General features: G+C 37.5%; 1 non-coding gene across 5 annotated transcripts in view; it reads left to right on the top strand.

Moving 5' to 3' along the window:
- Positions 1-15,324, top strand: part of LOC101465330 (uncharacterized) — a 34,770-nt gene extending 19,446 nt beyond the window's left edge. For 4 of the 5 annotated variants that reach the window (XR_013093766.1, XR_013093763.1, XR_013093764.1 and 1 more), the window contains 5 exons: positions 5,344-5,409; positions 9,190-9,356; positions 9,589-11,613; positions 12,739-12,873; positions 14,157-15,324. This is a non-coding gene — a transcript (uncharacterized LOC101465330). Of the gene's footprint in view, positions 1-5,343; positions 5,410-5,560; positions 5,979-9,189; positions 9,357-9,588; positions 11,614-12,738; positions 12,874-14,156 lie in introns of all 5 variants that reach the window. The other variant, XR_013093765.1, reaches the window with a different exon arrangement.
- The last annotated feature ends 2,568 nt before the right edge of the window (positions 15,325-17,892 follow it).

The raw sequence follows: 17,892 nt of genomic DNA, 5'->3' as shown, positions 1-17,892 counted from the left end.
GTACTAATGCTTGGCTTACAGTGTCAGGCTGATGCTGCTGACTTAATGACATCCTAGAGACAGAAAAAAATCCACTGACATGAGGAAGTGTTCTTGATTTCTATATTTCTCCACACTGACAGCTCTCTATAGCCTAGCATATGGGAAAATTATTCTCAAGCACTGTTAAAGAAATTATGATGCCCATAACTGAGGCTCTAAAAACTGTCCCCAAAAAAGCTCACAGCTCTGGTTGCCAGGCACCCTCTGAATCTCGGACACAGGACATTCATCTATGATGTGCACATTTCTGAGTGTGTATCTTATAAAGAAGCAGGGCAGAGCAGTGTTTAAAGCGTACCCTCTCTGGAGCGCTGTCTTCCAGTGGCTTCAGACACACCAGCAGCTTCTTCTCTGCTGCACCTGCTCCTCTCAGCACTTTCCTTTGTTATTTTCTCAGTTCATTTTCAGTTTTTATTTTTATACTCCAGTCTCAAATATTAGTCCTACAGAAATAGAAGGCCTAACTGTAATTGGCCACCTGGTGACTTGAAATTGTTAAATGAGATCTATTTAGCTTTATACATACAAAAGTTCCAACCTGAACTGTTAAGCATCAGCCAATTTAGCACAAGCTAAAGCAAAAAGCCACAATTCCAAAAAGGTAGGGTACTGTGTAAAATGTAAATAACAGAATGAAATGATTTTTAAATCTCATAAATCTTGATTTTACTTAGAGAACAGGAGAATATATAAAACATATCAGATGTTTTAGGTTGGACATGTTACTTGTTGATAACAAACAACAGCTCACTTTAAATTTGGTGGCGATTTCACTGTGTTGCATGCTGATTTCTGAGAGAGGAATGTTGTCCTGCTCTGGTCTGATGTAGGATTCCAGCTCCTCAACAGTCCTGGATCTTCATTGTCATATTTTCCGTTCCATGATGTGCCCAGTCAGGTCTGACTAAACAGGTCTGGACTGCAGCCAGCTCAGTACCTGGACACTTTTACAACAAAGCCATGCCCTCTTAATAACTCCAGTATGGGGTTTAGCACTGTCTTGCCAAAATACTGTATGCAACAGCTTCCATTAAAAGGATATCAAATCTGGATGGGAGCATATGTGGCTCTAATATCATCTTTACTTCTGAGAAACTCAGTAACAACAGTATCAAAAACATTCAAGCAGGCTCATCTTCAAGTATTTATTGGAACATTTCTTTAACACAGGTAGAATAAAGTCTTCTTTTACGCTTAAAAGCTTGGACGCTTTAGTCCTTGCTCTACCACTTTGTACTGTCAGACTAGTTTAAGAGCATAAAAAGTGAAACCTTTGCTATCATCAGTGCGTCATATTCCTCCCGTCAGATCTTGGCCATTTTTCCTGTTTGTTCCTATTAGTGCTCCCTTAGATCACTTACTTTAAATAGTTCTAAGCCTTATATAATTCAGCAAGTAATTGAAAGCCCACCCTGGGTTATGAATATGTATGTTGTAGTTAGAAGAGCCTGTGGGAATATACAGGAGGTTGCATTAAAAAAATAGTACCTAACAGAATCCTGAGGAGCTGTCACAGATATAAATAGCACACGTTTCCCTACGAGCAGAAGCTACTGTACCTGCCTGCTTGCAATCAATATTTATATCTGTCATTGACATTATCTGTAAAGCAGCTCTTATGTCATCCGAATGTCAGATAGCGTGACTAGGTCTTGCCAAGTATTTGATCCTGTGAGTCTGTCGCTGATTTTTTTTATTTATTTGCTCTACTTTTGAGCGTGTTCACTTGCTTTAATTCCTTGAATAACATTTACCGCTCTGACTTATTCTCATCTGGTTCCCTGCTGCTGCAACGACCCAGTTTGCCCACAAGAATCATTAAAGTTTCATCTAATTTAGAATCTCTGAACAAGTGTATTAATGGCAAGAGGATGCTGCTGGTTTGCCATAAAAAACAGATTTCTGACATAAATCTAACTCACTGTAGATGAGTTACAATTAAACTTACAGGCTTTTCAGTCCATGCTAGTACCCCCAGTCCCCACAGCTGTCTAACTGCCATCTGCATAATGTTAGCAGCTCATGTGTAAGATATTTAGTTACTGTTGTTTCCAAACTGCAGTATTGATAATTTTCCTGCATTTGTATCATTTTATATTGAGATTTTAAAAGACTATTATGATATTATCTGCTTTTCATCATCAAATTTGGATCTAGGAGAGCCTAAAAACTGTTTTGTAGGGAGTAACCTAATGGCTAAACAAGTATTCTCATAAAAGTAATGCTTCTGCATGAACCCGGTCCTTTTGTTCCTAGTTCTGCTTCCTCCCTTTGTGTACTATCACACTTTTTCCTCACCAGTGAACTATCCAATGTGTCAATATACCCTGCTCTGAAAATTTAAAGCAGCACTTTTTAATGAGTATTGTATCAAGTCAGTTAAACTTCTGGGATATTAATCTGGTTGATTGATCGAGGTTATTGTTAATCAGTTTCAGCTGCTTTGGTGTTCATGAAATTAATAACGGGTGCACTAAGGGCACAGCAATGAGACAACCTCCCAAAAAAGAATGGTCACTGACACTGTCCCCCTCCTCATCTTTTTTGACTGTTTTGGGGTCGTTTTGTATTTGGCTGGTCAATACTGGCAGCATCAAGCAATATCTGGAGTAATCCAACATCTCCAGCATAGCACACCAATATGTTCCATTGCTAGAAGGTTTGCTGTGTCTCTCAGCACAGTCTCAAGAGCATGGAGGAGATTCCAAGAGACAAGCAGTTCATCTAGGAGAGCTGGACAGGGCCATAGAAAGTCCTTAATCCATCAGCAGGACCAATATCTGCTCCTTTGTGCAAGGACGAACAGGGTGAGCACTGCCACAGCTACAACATAACCTCCAGCAAATCACTGGTGTGTTGTCCCTGACCAACCAATCAGCAACAGACTTTATGAGGGTGGCCTGATAGCCCATTGTCCTCTAGTGGGCAGTGTGCTTACGACTCTTAAATTTTGCAATTTTAGTTACAGCAAAGTGGGGGGTTCCTTTGGAGTTTTTGCATTTTTGGACTTTTGACTCTTTCCTGCTCTTTCTGTCAACTGACCTAAACACTCAATTAAAACTGAGGTACAGACTTTTATCCTGCCTCTGAGTGAACTGTTCTGTTCACCCTCCTTTAAGAAGTGCTGGGGTTGCTAGTCAGAAAAAGGCAACTGAACTTCTATAGATATTTTTTTGAAGACATTTTACATCTTATCCAGGAATCTTCTGAAGGAGAAGCATTACTCAATATTATTTTTTTAATTAATACATCATGTTGTATTATTTCTCAATGGAGTTATTTGTTACCCAACTGGTTACATTACATTTGCCTCACTGTGTAACATGAGTTGAAATGCATTGTCAGTTAGAAATATAAACCTTGGGCTATAATCCCACACATTGACAAAAATCTCTGTGCTAATCAGAACACACAAGATCAGTCTTTTAATGTTTAAGTTTGAAACAAAACCAGAAACACAATCGAAGGTGAAAACAAGCCCATAGAGACTTCCATTATAGAAACATGGTCAATGGAGGCTACAAGCAAGCTCAGGCTCTGGATGCAGTGCACGAGTCAGCATACGCTCATCCTGGGTTCTTTGCTACCTTTGTGGTGAAATGTGTTAACACCACAGGGACAATTAACGTAAAAGTGGTTATTATGATAGGTGGCTATCTCTCAAATGTTTCCACAGTACTCTATGCAGTTCTGTGAAAAACTACATACACCCTATGTTTTTGTACATTGTAGAAAAACATTTGGCAGCAATAACTTGAAGTAATTGTTTGTTTGTTTTTTTAGTTAATTTATTAGACTCTCATGTTGTTGCAAAGGAATTTTGGCATACTCTTATTTACAGCGTTGGTTCAGTTCATTGATGTTTGTTGGCATTCATTTATGCACAGTTCTTCTAAGATCCTGCCACAGCGTTTCAGTCATGTTGACGTCTGGACTTTGAGTGGGCCGTTGCAGTACCATGGTAGTTTTGTTTTTCAGTCATTTTGTGAAAGCTTTGCTGCTGTTGAATGGGATCATTGTTCTTTTCGTTTGCCAAACTTTAGCTGTCAGCACAATGGCTTCTATTTGACTCTAGAACACTTTGGTATAAAGAGGAGTTCAGGATGAACTCAAAGACTGTAAGGTGTCAAGCTCCTGTAGTATAAAAAAACCCCAAATCATCACCCTTCTACCACTGTACTCGGCAGTTGCAATGAAGTATTTGTGCTGATATGCTGTGTTTGATTTGGTGTTGTACTTTATGACCAAACCTTTCCAATTTGGTCCCTCTGTCCAAAGAATTTGGTTGCGGATTATTCAGATGGAGCTTTGCAAACCTTTGCTGCCAAGTTATTGTTAGAGAGAATAGACTTTCTATACTTGTTGTTGTTCTTGTTCAGCTTTTTCCAAATTGCTCTGTCATAAACTTTAATATTTAACACGCTAACTGAGGCCAGTTGACTCTGAGATGCAGCTCTTGGGTTTTTTGCAGTTCCTCTAAACATGAATTTCTCTGGGGGAATTTCTGGGGCATCCATCCACTCCAGGGAAGATTTTGGCATTGTGTTAACACACATCTGACTGCTCCAGACTGCATTCAGGTTCTTATGCTTTTATACAAATGCTCACACTTGATGATGATCATTTAATCAGGTGCAGCACTTATCCTCAAAATTCCTTTTGGAAACAGTAAATATGCACTTCATTTGTCGCATGGCTGTATCATTTGATTAAGCTGATGGTCCCATCCTTCTGGGATGAAATCATGCACTCCTTTTTTTATAGACAACCAATCAAACCAATGATTTTTACATTATGAAGTCAGCATTTATGACATACTTTGTGATGATACGTAAAAGCAAAAAATTGCAAGGAAAATATCTGAATACTTCTTTCACTGCTGTGGGCAGGAATGAACTCACATCCAGGAGAAGCATTGACTGATCTAATATTTGGCATCAGATATCAAGTCATTCACTGTACTGATACCTGGTATTCAATTAGGAGCCAATATCAGCTAAGATGTTACTCATTGTTATTAATTTCATCCTCTAGACTTGGAAATATGACAAGATGAGGTACCCATTTGGAGTTTTATTAAACTGACAATATGAATGATTTATATCAGTTAATTTAAAAAGTGACGTTTAAGAGATAAAACGTTAATTAGTTAATCTAATGTAATAAGTAGGTACAATTTGGGATTTAACTTTTTATCAGCTTATCTCTGACGTGAATGTGCCCTGGTCCTTTGTACAGAATGTACACTGTCTGTTTGACAAGATGTACGTTTCATGAAGTTTTTTCAATTTTGCTCTGCAGAGCTCCTGTTAATGATGTCATTGATGGCGTGGGGGGAGTCATTTGACCGTCTTCTGGAGTGTAAAAGTAAGGCCACTTACTCCTCTCATTGTCCTGTCAAAGGCTGCTCTCTCTCAATTCCTCATCCTCTCTCTCTGTCTTTTTTCTTTTCTACCTTCTCAATTCTGCACCGCTCGGCCCTGCAAATCTTGGTGAATTGCCCTCGGGACTTCTTTAGGAGGATCGAGGATATATTCTCCTCTCAAGTTCATCAAACCCATTTGGAAGATATATTTAAGGAGGACGACACTGGCCGAGATAAGAAGCGTAATCTGAGCTGCCGGTGTAGATAGGATGATTTCAACCAACTCTTATTCATTTATAAAGCCGGCACCCGCTCGCGGCTATCACCTGACCACACTCCTGCCCTTTTTTTGAAAATGACAGAGGTGGCAGATAAGTTCTTTCTTTTTCTCACTCTTTACGCTGCCTTTCGTCTCTCATCACTCCACTGAAATGAACTCAGCCCATCTGTAATATTTTAGCCTGTTGTCTTCGGCATCAAGATTGACTGCCCTCCAGAGTATAAATTTCATCTCGCATTCCATTTGCTCCATTTCCCTTTGAAGGACTGCAATGACACGTTTGATAAACAGGTAAACAGGGGCAGAAAAAAAAGGAAAAGAAAAAAAATCTAATGCCATTCATATACCTTTACGTCTCATGCGAATTTAACTCAGCTCTGTTGTGATTGAAAGTTCAGATATGGAGTGATTTGTAGACGGGAACAAGCGGCCTCTGGATGTGTTTTGTTTCCTGTCAATTACTGTCAGAGCGCCAGCTGTGATTTATGTAAAGCGATTTCTGTAAATAACACTGGTGCTCGCAGTTAGCTGCTTGTTTGTGCTCCCCTAAGACGAGCTGAGTATTTAACACCTGCGTTGGCATCAGAGCTCCATGAATACGCCCATAACAAAGGTAAGGAGTGTGGGGAGCAGATAACAAGAAATATTGGTGTGTGCAATTATATGATGCAGAAGCAGAGCACGCGGGGTTCGGTTTTTGAAGGTTTTGAAGTTAAAAGGGCCTCCAGACATGCACCACAATGCCTGGCAGTTTTCTGCATCGTCTCTTTGTTCACTGCCTTCTTTGAGCTTACGAGCACTGTTAGGAGGAAAGGAGAATGTGAGAGAAAGATACAGAATTGCTTAACCTTCAGAGGAGGCTTGTTGCTCTCATGAAATTTACCTAAAATACTTTATAAATTTGAAAGTGAATGATTCGTTTAAATTTGCTTTCACCCAATATTTTGTCCCTGTCGTCAGAAAAACTTGTTCCTGATTCAAGAGCTTACAGCAGTTTACAGTGAACAAAAGAGGCCTCTTTTGAAGAGCACAGGGTAGAAGTTTCTGGTGACAGACAGTGAAATTGAAATAGCAGAAAAGTCCAAATGAGCTGCTGTTTCCTGTAGATTAGATATGTGAATCCTTCAAATCAGTGTAAAAAGTTATTTTCAAGTTTACGTCCATGCTACCATCTTGGATCTTTCATTTATTTGCACTGAAATCAGCCGCAATGACTGCGATGAATCATGACGATGCGCATGGATGTAAAATAGCCATCTAATAAGCTAATTCACTCTGAAATGATCATCTAAAGAGGTGGATAGAGTCCCAGGAATGGTAGAGCATAAGTTTCAGACCTTCAGTCTAAAAGAACTCATTGACTTGTATAATTGGCGATTTGGTTCTGCTCTGAGTCCTCCCCAGTCGGGAGAGCAGTAGTAGCTTCCCTCAATACTAGGGATGGGTATCGTTTAGGTTTTATCCGATACCGGTGCCAAACCGCTACTTTTGAAACGGTGCCGGTGCTTAAACGGTGCTCAAACCGGTGCTTAAAGAATGGAGAACACAAAATTGGTCCAAAAACCTCTCATGTTCAGCTGTGTTTGCTAGTTCACCTTACATGCGTTAATTTAATAACGTGGTTAGCGTACTCAACGTAAATTACACACGAACAACATTAAGCTACTCATGCAGAGAAGCTGCTGCTGCTGCCATCATCATCCGTCATCATTTCTGCTACCCTGACAGGGCTAGGGGCCAGGACTCTACTCTTCGGGTTTTTGGGGATGTTGCAAATTCTGGTTCCGACAATAGGCACCACACCCGCAGTAGATGTGCTCGGTGTGAGGTCTCGCAGCAAGCTATCAAATACGGCACATTTCTCGGCTTTTAAAAAAAACGCTATGCATCGCCAGGTGTTTCATCGGATTTGAGGTGTTACCTCCTTTGACAGTATCACAGTATCAGCTTAAAGCACTTGTTGCAGGCTGCTGAGTTTGCATCTTTTGCTGTGAAGTACAACCAGACTTTTGACCGCTTCGCCTTGGGCATTTTTAATCTGTAGCTCTGCATAAAAGAACGTACATACCTGGACCCACCTACTATCCTCGGAAACGTAAAATGATTGGCTAGAATCTAAAGTGTATCACAGCTCAGGAAAAAAAAAAGCACCGAAATAAAGCACCGAAATGTGCGCTGCTTTTCGGTCTGGTTACTACCGTTTATGTCAGAACCGGTACCCATCCCTACTCAGTACAGAGAGCAATTGTCATCAATGACATGACACTGATGAAGTCAAAAATAAAGTTAATAGCGTGAAATAGATGAGCTGAGGTTTAGGTGGGTTGCAAAGTAGCTTACAGATGCAGCATGATTAGGAAGGCTGCCAAAAGTAATGTAATGTTCAACAAGATCATTTTTAATTTAACTATTCAACAAGCTGATTTTTTTTCTATCTTGTACCTTGCCATATGTGGTTATGGTTTAAAAATGATCCTATTTTGGCTCTGTCAGGTCTCATGCCATTTTGTGAAACAGTCATATAAAAACTTTAAAAAATAAATATTTTGTGGTCTTTGTGGGCATAAATTATTACGCTTTTCCTGTCTCTGAACAACATGTATTTGTAGTGATGCATTTCAAATTTGTGTCACCATGGTAACTAAGAAAACAGCATCTGGCAGCAGCTGTATTTGAACCCAAACCATGATAACAGTGACATACTGTATTTGTAGTGAACAATGTATTTATCAATCAAATGATATTTGTAAAACTCTCAGGCAAGAAAGTTTACGTGGCTCCCTCCTCCACTACCCCACCGCTGTTTTGGAACAATTTTGAACCTTTAGAAAAAACACTTCACTTGATAGCATAAATGTGAAAGCACACAGCAATAATCAAACCATGGTTCAAATATATTTCTTTTTAAACAGCTGTCTAATCAATAATCTTTTTTTCCAAGACATCAAAGTAACAACTATCAGTAAGCACAAGTGAAACCAATGATTTAAGCATAATTTTTCCACAGCTTACATAGTTAATAATAATTCCAGCAAACATGCTTTTGAGGAATATAAGGGTTTGTTTTTTTTTAATAATTTATGGAATTGAAAATCTAGACTTTTTGATGGACACAAAACCACTAGCAAATTTAGACAATTTGGAATAATTTATATAACACTATAAGACACTTTTAAAAGAAAATATAATCATGTAACGGCCTATGACATGTTATGATTCACAAATAATAGGCTAAAGTGCCTTTACTGTATGTTTAGGGTGTTACCAGATATACTGTTTTATATATGCAGTTGTTAGCATCACAAATGTCAGCTACCTGAGCTCTGGAAGCGACTGATTGAGTTTTGTGGTGTAATACAGATGAGGAAAAAAAATCCAACCTGTGAAGTTATAAAACTGTAGCAGTTGAACACACAGGTCCTTAAAAATTCAAGTCTTTACTTCTTCAGGGTTTGAAATGAAACTGTCTGTATTTCAAAGTGCTTTTGTTGTTTTTGCACAGCTGGCCAGCTGGTGTTTGAGGACTTCTTGAGGACAGAGTACAGTGACGAGAACCTTCTTTTCTGGCTGGCCTGCAAAAAGTACAAGAAAATAACCAGAGTGACAGAAATGACCATTGCTGCCAAACGGATATACACTGAGTTTGTCCAAGTTGGTGCACCTAGACAGGTATGGCTTTTGTGAATTGAGGAGTAAACAAAGTCAGACCTGTGTCTCTACAAATCACCCCCGGTTGGAGGTGATTTGACTCACTTTTACTAAAAAAACATTCAAATAAAAGGAAATCTTTCACTCTCTGTTATTCAGTACTAAACAGTTTATCTTTTACAGTTAAACACATGATGTAAAAATATATTCAGAAAGAAAGGGTGAAATAAAAGCTGCTGTTTTCTGAACCTAGATAAACATTGACTGTGTGACCAGAGAAGAAATCAGTAAAAATATCTCTCAGCCGGGGCCAAATTGCTTCGACAGGGCGCAGAAACTGATATATGGCCTGATGGAAAACGACTGTTACCCACGATTTCTGAAATCAGAAATCTACCAAGATCTCCTGGAGCCGGCTGAACAGCAATGAAAGTAAGATGAAGAAGAAGAAGACAAAAAAAAACATGGCTGACACCTCTTTGAATGATTGATTTTGCACCTCAGAAGACAGGGCTGCCTGTCAGACGAAGGAGGAGTGAAAGGACATACAGAGCTGTTGGTATGGAGACTGACAGGATCTAAAAGCCAAACATGATCTAAATAATGTATTAAGCTGCTTTTGAAGTCAATTTTTGTTTTGGATTTGATGGTGCACAAAACGCCTGTAATTCAAAAAAAAAAAAAAAAAAAAGATATCACGCCTTGAAAAGTTGACATTTGTTTGGATGAACATCAAGGGTAAATTCTGTCATTTGTAAACACTCCTCCTTAAATGATTTAGAATATGTTTTGGGAAAGTTAATTTTTCATTACACTGTCTTTTGGTATCCAATCACACAAACTAATAAGATGTGAACAGTACCTAAGCAATATGATAGGATGTAACAGGTGATGTCATCTCTTTGGCCTGATGAAATTCTCTTTGTGTATATTTGAAAAGTGTTTTTTTATGGCAGTAGGAAATGTACAAAAATGTTCTATTGTTGCAGCGGTGAATCACACGGGCTTAGATTTAGTTTAGTCTGGCTGTACATAACCTGCTGCCTCTGGAAAGAGTTTGTTTGCTGCACAGCTTGGAAACAGGCTGCCAATCATCTGATTACTGTACAATGTGATACCACCGGACCATTGTACGCTCCCTGTCAAAATATTGACAGTAAATATCGTATTAAAAGAGCACTGTATTGTTGTTTTTGTTGGATAAATCCTGCAGCTGCTGTGGCTGATTAGTGGTTAAAAAATAGTTCTACGCACGAGTTTGTGTGTTCGCAAATGAGTGTGTGTGGCCTTCACTGTGGCCATTTTGTCAAATGATGTGTCAAGCACCTCTTCTATATGAGCATGCACAGAGCCTGAAGCACAAAGCCTGGGTTAACAGCAAAAAGTTGATGAGCACCATTGTGATACCCGTTATGTCTGACTGGAGTTTTTGCATTTGACAAACCAGCTAACATAAAACTTGCTTTGTAATATCAAGTTTGGCGTTTAGGACCAGCACAGTTCAGCTGGTTTGCTAAAATAGAGTGGTGAAATAAATACATTCACTTATAAGAATAAGAATTGTGTGTAGCATGTGGACATTATCAAAGATGGACTTAGATTCCAGGCCTAAAAAGGTTAGACAGAAGGAAAATGCCTTAAACTTGCGTTCTGTTTAACTGCCAGTAGGGGGCAAACTCTAGAAGTCTGTAAGAAAATGATTTGACCTCAATAAATACTTTACAGATGAGTTTATGGCTCCAGTCACTAATTTCAGATCATATTTAACAAAAAGAAACAAACAAAAAAAACATAGTCAATTTTCTAAATTAGAGTTATTCTAAAAGCCAGAGCTGAGGATTAATAATTGGCCTATGAGCATGAGGTTTCACAGTCAGGCATGCCTCCTGCTTGTCATGTTCCGTTTCAAGATGGTGAAGGTAAAAACACTCAACCTGAGGACTTACGTGGACCATTTCAAAAAGAAATGCTGCTGCAGTAAATGAAAGAAATCAGTCAGCACGACTCTTTGGCCTTTTTTGTAGGAAATTGTAGGAAATACACACTGTAAAAAAAATCCGTAAAAATACAGTACAATCTACTGTATAAACGTGAAGGAATTTTCCGTATTAGTCATTTACAGGTATTTTTCTGTATTTCTCAACTACTGCAATGCATTGTGGGAAAAAGAACCTGAAAAGGAGGGAAAAGTAAGCGCAAGAGCAGCCATTAGGCTTCTTTCAGGCTTCATCTGGATTTTGGATTCTGAAGTTGGAGAAACTGCCTTCAAATTTCTGTGGTAAGTATTAAAACTCATGTTTCGTTTTATTAAAATAATGTTTTTCAAAAGACTCCGTGTTTTTATTTAGAAAGAATTGTTAATTTATTTGTTAACTGGTTTCGGCTGTCTCCAGACAAGTCAGGAATATTTTGCTGACTCATTTTTTAAAATAATTGTTATTTAGGTTTAACATGACTTAAGCTTTATTTTAGTTAATGTTAAAATTATTTTTACTGTGATACCACCAGTTTTGCCCTTCAGTGGCTGAACCAGTTTTCATAAATATTATAGTTAGCTGTCTGTGTCTCTCTGGGTATTACACAGCTGTGACTGCTAACTAGCTAATTAGCGAAAGTCAGCGATGTGGATAACTGGGAAAGTGAGAACTTCATGGTTCTAGAAATTATTCTAGGACTCTAATAAGTACTGTATCAATACCTGTGTTTTACAGTTGGCTCTACTGTACACTTTAAAGGGTTTCAGGCAAAGTTACACTAACCCTAGTTTAAGCCTCAGACCTTACTGGCTGACGCTAGCAAATGCTAATGTTAGCCTCTGATTTGGGCTGCTAAAGTAAAGACTTTTAGCTAGCTGACCAGCATAGATTATTTCGGTGGTTAACAGACTGTAGTGGTAAAATTATTGAAAGTATAGTTTCACCTCAGCACATTTACAATTACAGTATGTCTATTTTGTAGCACATAGAAATGTTTAGTTAATATTTACAGACAGACACATTTTCCCTGTAACTGTGTTTTTACTCCAACATTTGTTGAAAATGTAATTTATGAAATGCTGAGCAGCATTTCTTGTATGTGGAATATTTTTGTCACCCCACTGTGCTAATGTGATTAAATACTAAAAATTATTACTAAAAAAATTCAATAATAAATCAATAATAACTATTTCTTGATTGAACTATAATGTAAGTGCAGTGCTGGTGTGCAGGGGCTCTATATGCCTTGTCTATATCAAGCTTTTAGCCAAATATAAGCAGAGATATTTGTATCTTTCTTAAAAATCCAGATCCTTACAGATTATTTGAGAAATGGATCAACAGCTATCACTACTTGAAGCACTTTAAGTCCTGCAGTGGAAAAATATCCCTTATTTCACCTTTGATCACACACTTTGGTTTTCCAGTGCAGAGCAATGGCCAAGAAAAGGAAAGACTTCCCCGAGTGAAAAAAAAGATGAAGATACAAGCTGGTGATGATCCAGAGCAGCTGGTCTCAGGAAATGAAGAAAAACCCTGATCACCTTCTCTACAAACACAAGGTGAGTTTAATGTTGTGGTTGATTTAGTTTTTCAAGGTATGTATGTTACTTTAATTATAAACTGCTTTTGTTGCAACAGAATGGTGTTATGTGTATGCAACTCTACGTGAATTATAATCCTTTGTAGGGCTGCGTGATATGACCAAAGTCTCATATCCCAATATAAGACGTATCTCTCCTGATAACGATATATATCACAAAATAGTGCATTTTCTGTAAATTCTGTGATTCTCGGGCAACTCGACTTATGTGAAATGTTTTCAGTTGGGCGTCGTGTACCTGGAGTCGAGTGTTTTGACCGATGCATGAAACTATACATTTTTAGACATGAGTTTAAATGGCCGCCATTTTCTTTCTGAGTATTTATTAGACGGCGTGCTGCAAGGAAAAGCCTGTTCTAACGTTTGAGTCTAAGGATTATTTTGAGCACCTGACGACTCTTTTTTGCTTTTCATTCGTAAACTCTCTCGAAACTCTTTCATGTGATTCTTGTGTAGGTGGTTAAAGAGGTTTGTCGTGTTCGAGTAGTGGTGGGGACCAGTTTGTGGCATAATTTGCATAGTACAGTTTTCTGGGGCGTGTCAGACTTTTCATAACCAAACCATGTCCATGCTATAGAGGTAGCCCCTCATTTAACAATAAGGTCCTCGATTTCTTTTGACTGGTCCTTCTGGTTCTGCCTCATCCTTGCTGGCCATGCTGGTATTCTCTGTGCCTTCATCTGCGTGGTGACTGTAAGCGCCATTTATAGTTACTTGATGTTTTTATTTGAGGTCATTTGTTTGATGCATATTCTGAAATTTTATGTTTGAGAATAATGTATATCATTTCAGTTTAGTTTGAAAAGTCTCAACAGAAACTTGAGCTTTATTGTGAAAGGTTTATGTGGAAAATAAACAAGCGGACGGCGGAGCCACACGATGGTTTTATCCTCATTGTTGGTAACGAAAGTACGCGTAAAAACAGTCACTTGTCCGTCCATAGTGTGGTTATTACAAGTATAAGAGAAAGAGAGAACTTTAAGAAATAATATAGCAACTACAGTGACCATCAAAACCATGAAAAAAATATTGCCGTAAACAGTTTATTTTGCAACACCACAAAACAAAGAATAGTGTATAATATGAAACGATAGACATTTTTATATCGTAATCTGATATATATCGTCATATCGCACAGCCCTAATCCTTTTTTTGTTTATGTTGTTTATGCTCTAGGTAAAAAAAAATTATAAAAATACAAACTTTTTAAAAATGTCTTGTTGTTTCTCTTTTTTTCCTCAGAATAAATTGCGACTAGTCTCAATGGCTGACACGGAGGAGCAACACAGCGACACGTTAACTCCGACTGCTGCAGTTCCTGTATGAACTGAGCAACTCTTAAAATCCAAGGAAAAGCTGAGTGTATTTTACTTAAAGCTCAGATGGACCTTGATGTACTAACATGCAGGCTGCATTCAGGACTTTGTCACACTGTTATATGAAGAGCGGTAACAAGACTTTGTAGTAATTTGTCTTACTATTGTCTTATTTGTTGTGATTTAGGGTCTGTGCGCACAAGCAGAGGTTTTTGTTTGTAACTGTAACCTCGTTTTCAGAGCCTTGTCTAACATTTAATGGTCATGAAATATGTCAGACTTTTTCCTCTACTTAACCAGCTTAGAGAATTTGAACACCGTGGAGAAAAAGGTGTGCATTAAGGATTTTGAACTATGATGTTTAAGTGTTGTCACTGCTGAGGATTCGTGGACACAGATCCTTATTCACTATGCTGCTGTTTACAGTTTAACTTTTCATCAGAACAAGCACTTCTAATTATACTTTGCTCCTCACTGACAAAACAAGTCCCGTAAATACACTTTTATCTTTAAGTTTGGGACAGTAATCTGTCTTAATTTATTATGTGTTGTAGTTATCATATGGGGAAAAGTCCTGTGGTTATCCATCAGTCCTGTTCGAATAAACCCAAAGTTCAGGAACATCTTCTTTAGATCTGTTCAGTTGTATTCATGTGGCACCACTTAAACAGTCAACAAATTTTGACTCAAGTATGTTATATTGTAAGGTAAAGAGCCCAAAGAGTTAATCTCAGACAAATGTTCACACAAATGTGAATGACATTCACTTCATTAATGAAGTGAATGCAATTCAGTAATCAAAGGTGTTTGGCTATAACTGACTACATGTGTATACTGTATCATAAGTGGACAGAGATGGATGTAAACCACACCTTAACCATTTGGCTGAGGCAAAACTACCACAAGGCAGTGATTCTAACTAAAAGGTACTCTGGATATTATTAAATGTGAACATGTCGTTAAATATGACATTTTTTGTTTGTCAGGTGTCCTGTTTGAAGAAAACACTTGGTAGCCACTTGAATGAATGTAAATAAACACATTTACATGAGGGCAACCTGATTTCAAGGAAATAAAAATGCTCAAATTTGAAAGCTTGTGAGTTATTTTGTTCATGTATCAGCTGTTTAGTAGTTTTATGACAAGATGGATGCTGTCATTATATTTAAGTATAGTGTTTGAGTTAAGGAGAATAAAAGAATATTTAACATTAATTGTACCAATGTTGTTGTGTACGAAGCACAAATTAATTTAAGTTTTAATTTATGAATTTTTGAGTACATGGTGTACTAGGTTGTAATTGCATAGAAATGTACGTTTAAGGATATAAAGAACTATATTTAATGAGTTACAGTGAAAAGAAGTGCTTGGAAATAGTAATATAAACAGAAATTTCAATTTTTCTATTAACGGAAAATATCAGTTAATGATACAGAAAATATACTGTGAATAAACGTAATTTTCTGTTTTATAGCTGAAGGAAATGTCCGTAAATAGTACAGAGAGTATACTGTAAATCTACAGAATTTTCCGTTTTATCATTTACAGAAAGGTCCGTCAAACCTCCGTAAAAAAACAGAAAATGTACTGGCAGAAAATTACCAGGACATTTTCTGTTTTTCTACGGAATATTTTTTTACAGTGCACATGTAAAAATGTCTGGAAACGTTCTGGTAGCTTGTTGCAATGATTGTATTGTAATTATACAATACATTTATTTTATTAATTTATTAATTTTATTGTAGACACATTGTAAAATACAGAAGACTCTATAGTATATAGTATACTTTGTTATAAATATACATTTAGGGCGCTCAACTGTCGTCTTTTCCAGGTTAATTCTGGCCTCTGATGTTTGACACCCATTTTATACCGTCTATGGTAGGTTTGCACTCTTGCCTTGACTGTTATATTTTTCTTATAATCTCTAAAACTGTAAATGACTTGCTCCAGTTGCCTGAATCAGGTCCGTGTTTGCACAAATGGAGAGTTAAATGTCACATGTCACAGCGAGCCTGACGCAGACAGCCTAAGTTAACAGATAAAGTTTAAACTCATCATCTCTAGATAACATTTGTTGATGAAGGCTAGGTCAAGCTTGCTCCATAGATAGTACACCCCTCAGAAGTAAGGTAAATAACACCTAGTTTGAGCCACTTTGGGTATGAAGACATATTGTGTCCTTGTGTGGTCTCGTTGAAAAACAGGCTTTAAGAGAAACAGAATCTCTGCTGTTTTATTCTCAAGCAAAAAAAAAAAAAAAAGAAAAAAAAAGAATTAAAATAAATTACTCGCAAAAGTGTTTTTGAGGACGAAAAAAAGCTTCTACAACTTTCTCAAAAGTGTTGTTTAAAGTACAACCCATACTGTAGCTACTGAGGTGTGAAAGAAGGACAACAGGGACCTAACGACGGTGATAATACTACAAATGTTCAGGGCTGCATTACATGTGTAAAAAAAAAAAAAGTTCATATATTTGTGACATGACTTATATCAACTAATGGTTACTTCCATGGCCTCTGTGAAAGAGGCTTAAATCTAAGAGCCAAGCTAACTAAAGATAATGTCAGTTTTCAAGATGTTCATTATAAAAATATAAAAGTCTTCTGCCACCTTATAAGTGGTTTAAAGCATTTTGAGGATATGACCTCAAGTGCTTTCAAGTGCAAATAGAGCCTGACAAGAGGTTTGATTTCCTCTATGGAGGATAGTCACTGAGAATGCAGAAGAGATACTGTAACCATACATGAAGAGCTGATGAACTGCAAGTGCTGAAGAGTCATGAAAAGCTTACTCTGGAAATTTTGGAATGAAACTGAAAATGTAAGAGGCCTTTCAAAGAGAAAAAAAGAAAAGCATACACCGAGGTGCTCTCCAAAGTTACTGATTCAGCTATATGAATGCTTCTCCTAATCAGCACACCACAGCCTGCTATGAAAAGTAAACAAATCCAACAATGGACATCAAGAGTCCTGGGCCTGATTTTATACAACAAGTGTAAAAAACATGGAAAGTAACATGTTCCAGCAAGGAGTCACTATTTGTAAGTGATTTAAGACTTAATTCCATAGTGATTTTTTTCATAGGGAGCTAATGTCACTGAATAAGACTGGAATAATTTCCATCAGCCATTCTCAAAGTCAAAGTGCTGCAGCCCACTTCAAAAGCAGAAAATCCCACAGAGGCCCATCTGACCATAAATGTTCGGTTGAATCCAAATACAAGAGAAACTGAAGTATCTATCTATCTATCTATCTATCTATCTATCTATCTATCTATCTATCTATCTATCTATCTATCTATCTATCTATCTGATAGATAGATCAAGAAAACTGTACATACCTCTGTACACTGTACACTTGCAGTATACGTTTGGTCCACCAGAGGGCCACGGTCTACATAATGGGAATCAGTGATTTACATGAATTTTCCATAACACATAGCACCACTGCATCATCCATGTAAGCAATGAAGCATTCTTCATACTCTTGTAACTTCAATATGTGAAGCAAGCTGACACCACCATGCTGGTTAAAATAGTTATTTATTTACTTGTTTATTTTTTATTTATTTTTTGTGGGGGAGGGGGGTTATGGGTTAAAAACATTTGCTTTTAAGCATATAGTAAATTCCAGCTGAAGTGACTTTTTCTAAAAAAAAAT

Source organism: Maylandia zebra, linkage group LG17 (genome assembly GCF_041146795.1).
Source record: "Maylandia zebra isolate NMK-2024a linkage group LG17, Mzebra_GT3a, whole genome shotgun sequence".
Taxonomy (NCBI): Eukaryota; Metazoa; Chordata; class Actinopteri; order Cichliformes; family Cichlidae; genus Maylandia; species Maylandia zebra.
The sequence above is the reverse complement of the archived record's forward strand: the minus strand, read 5'-3'. Positions and strand labels throughout refer to the sequence as shown.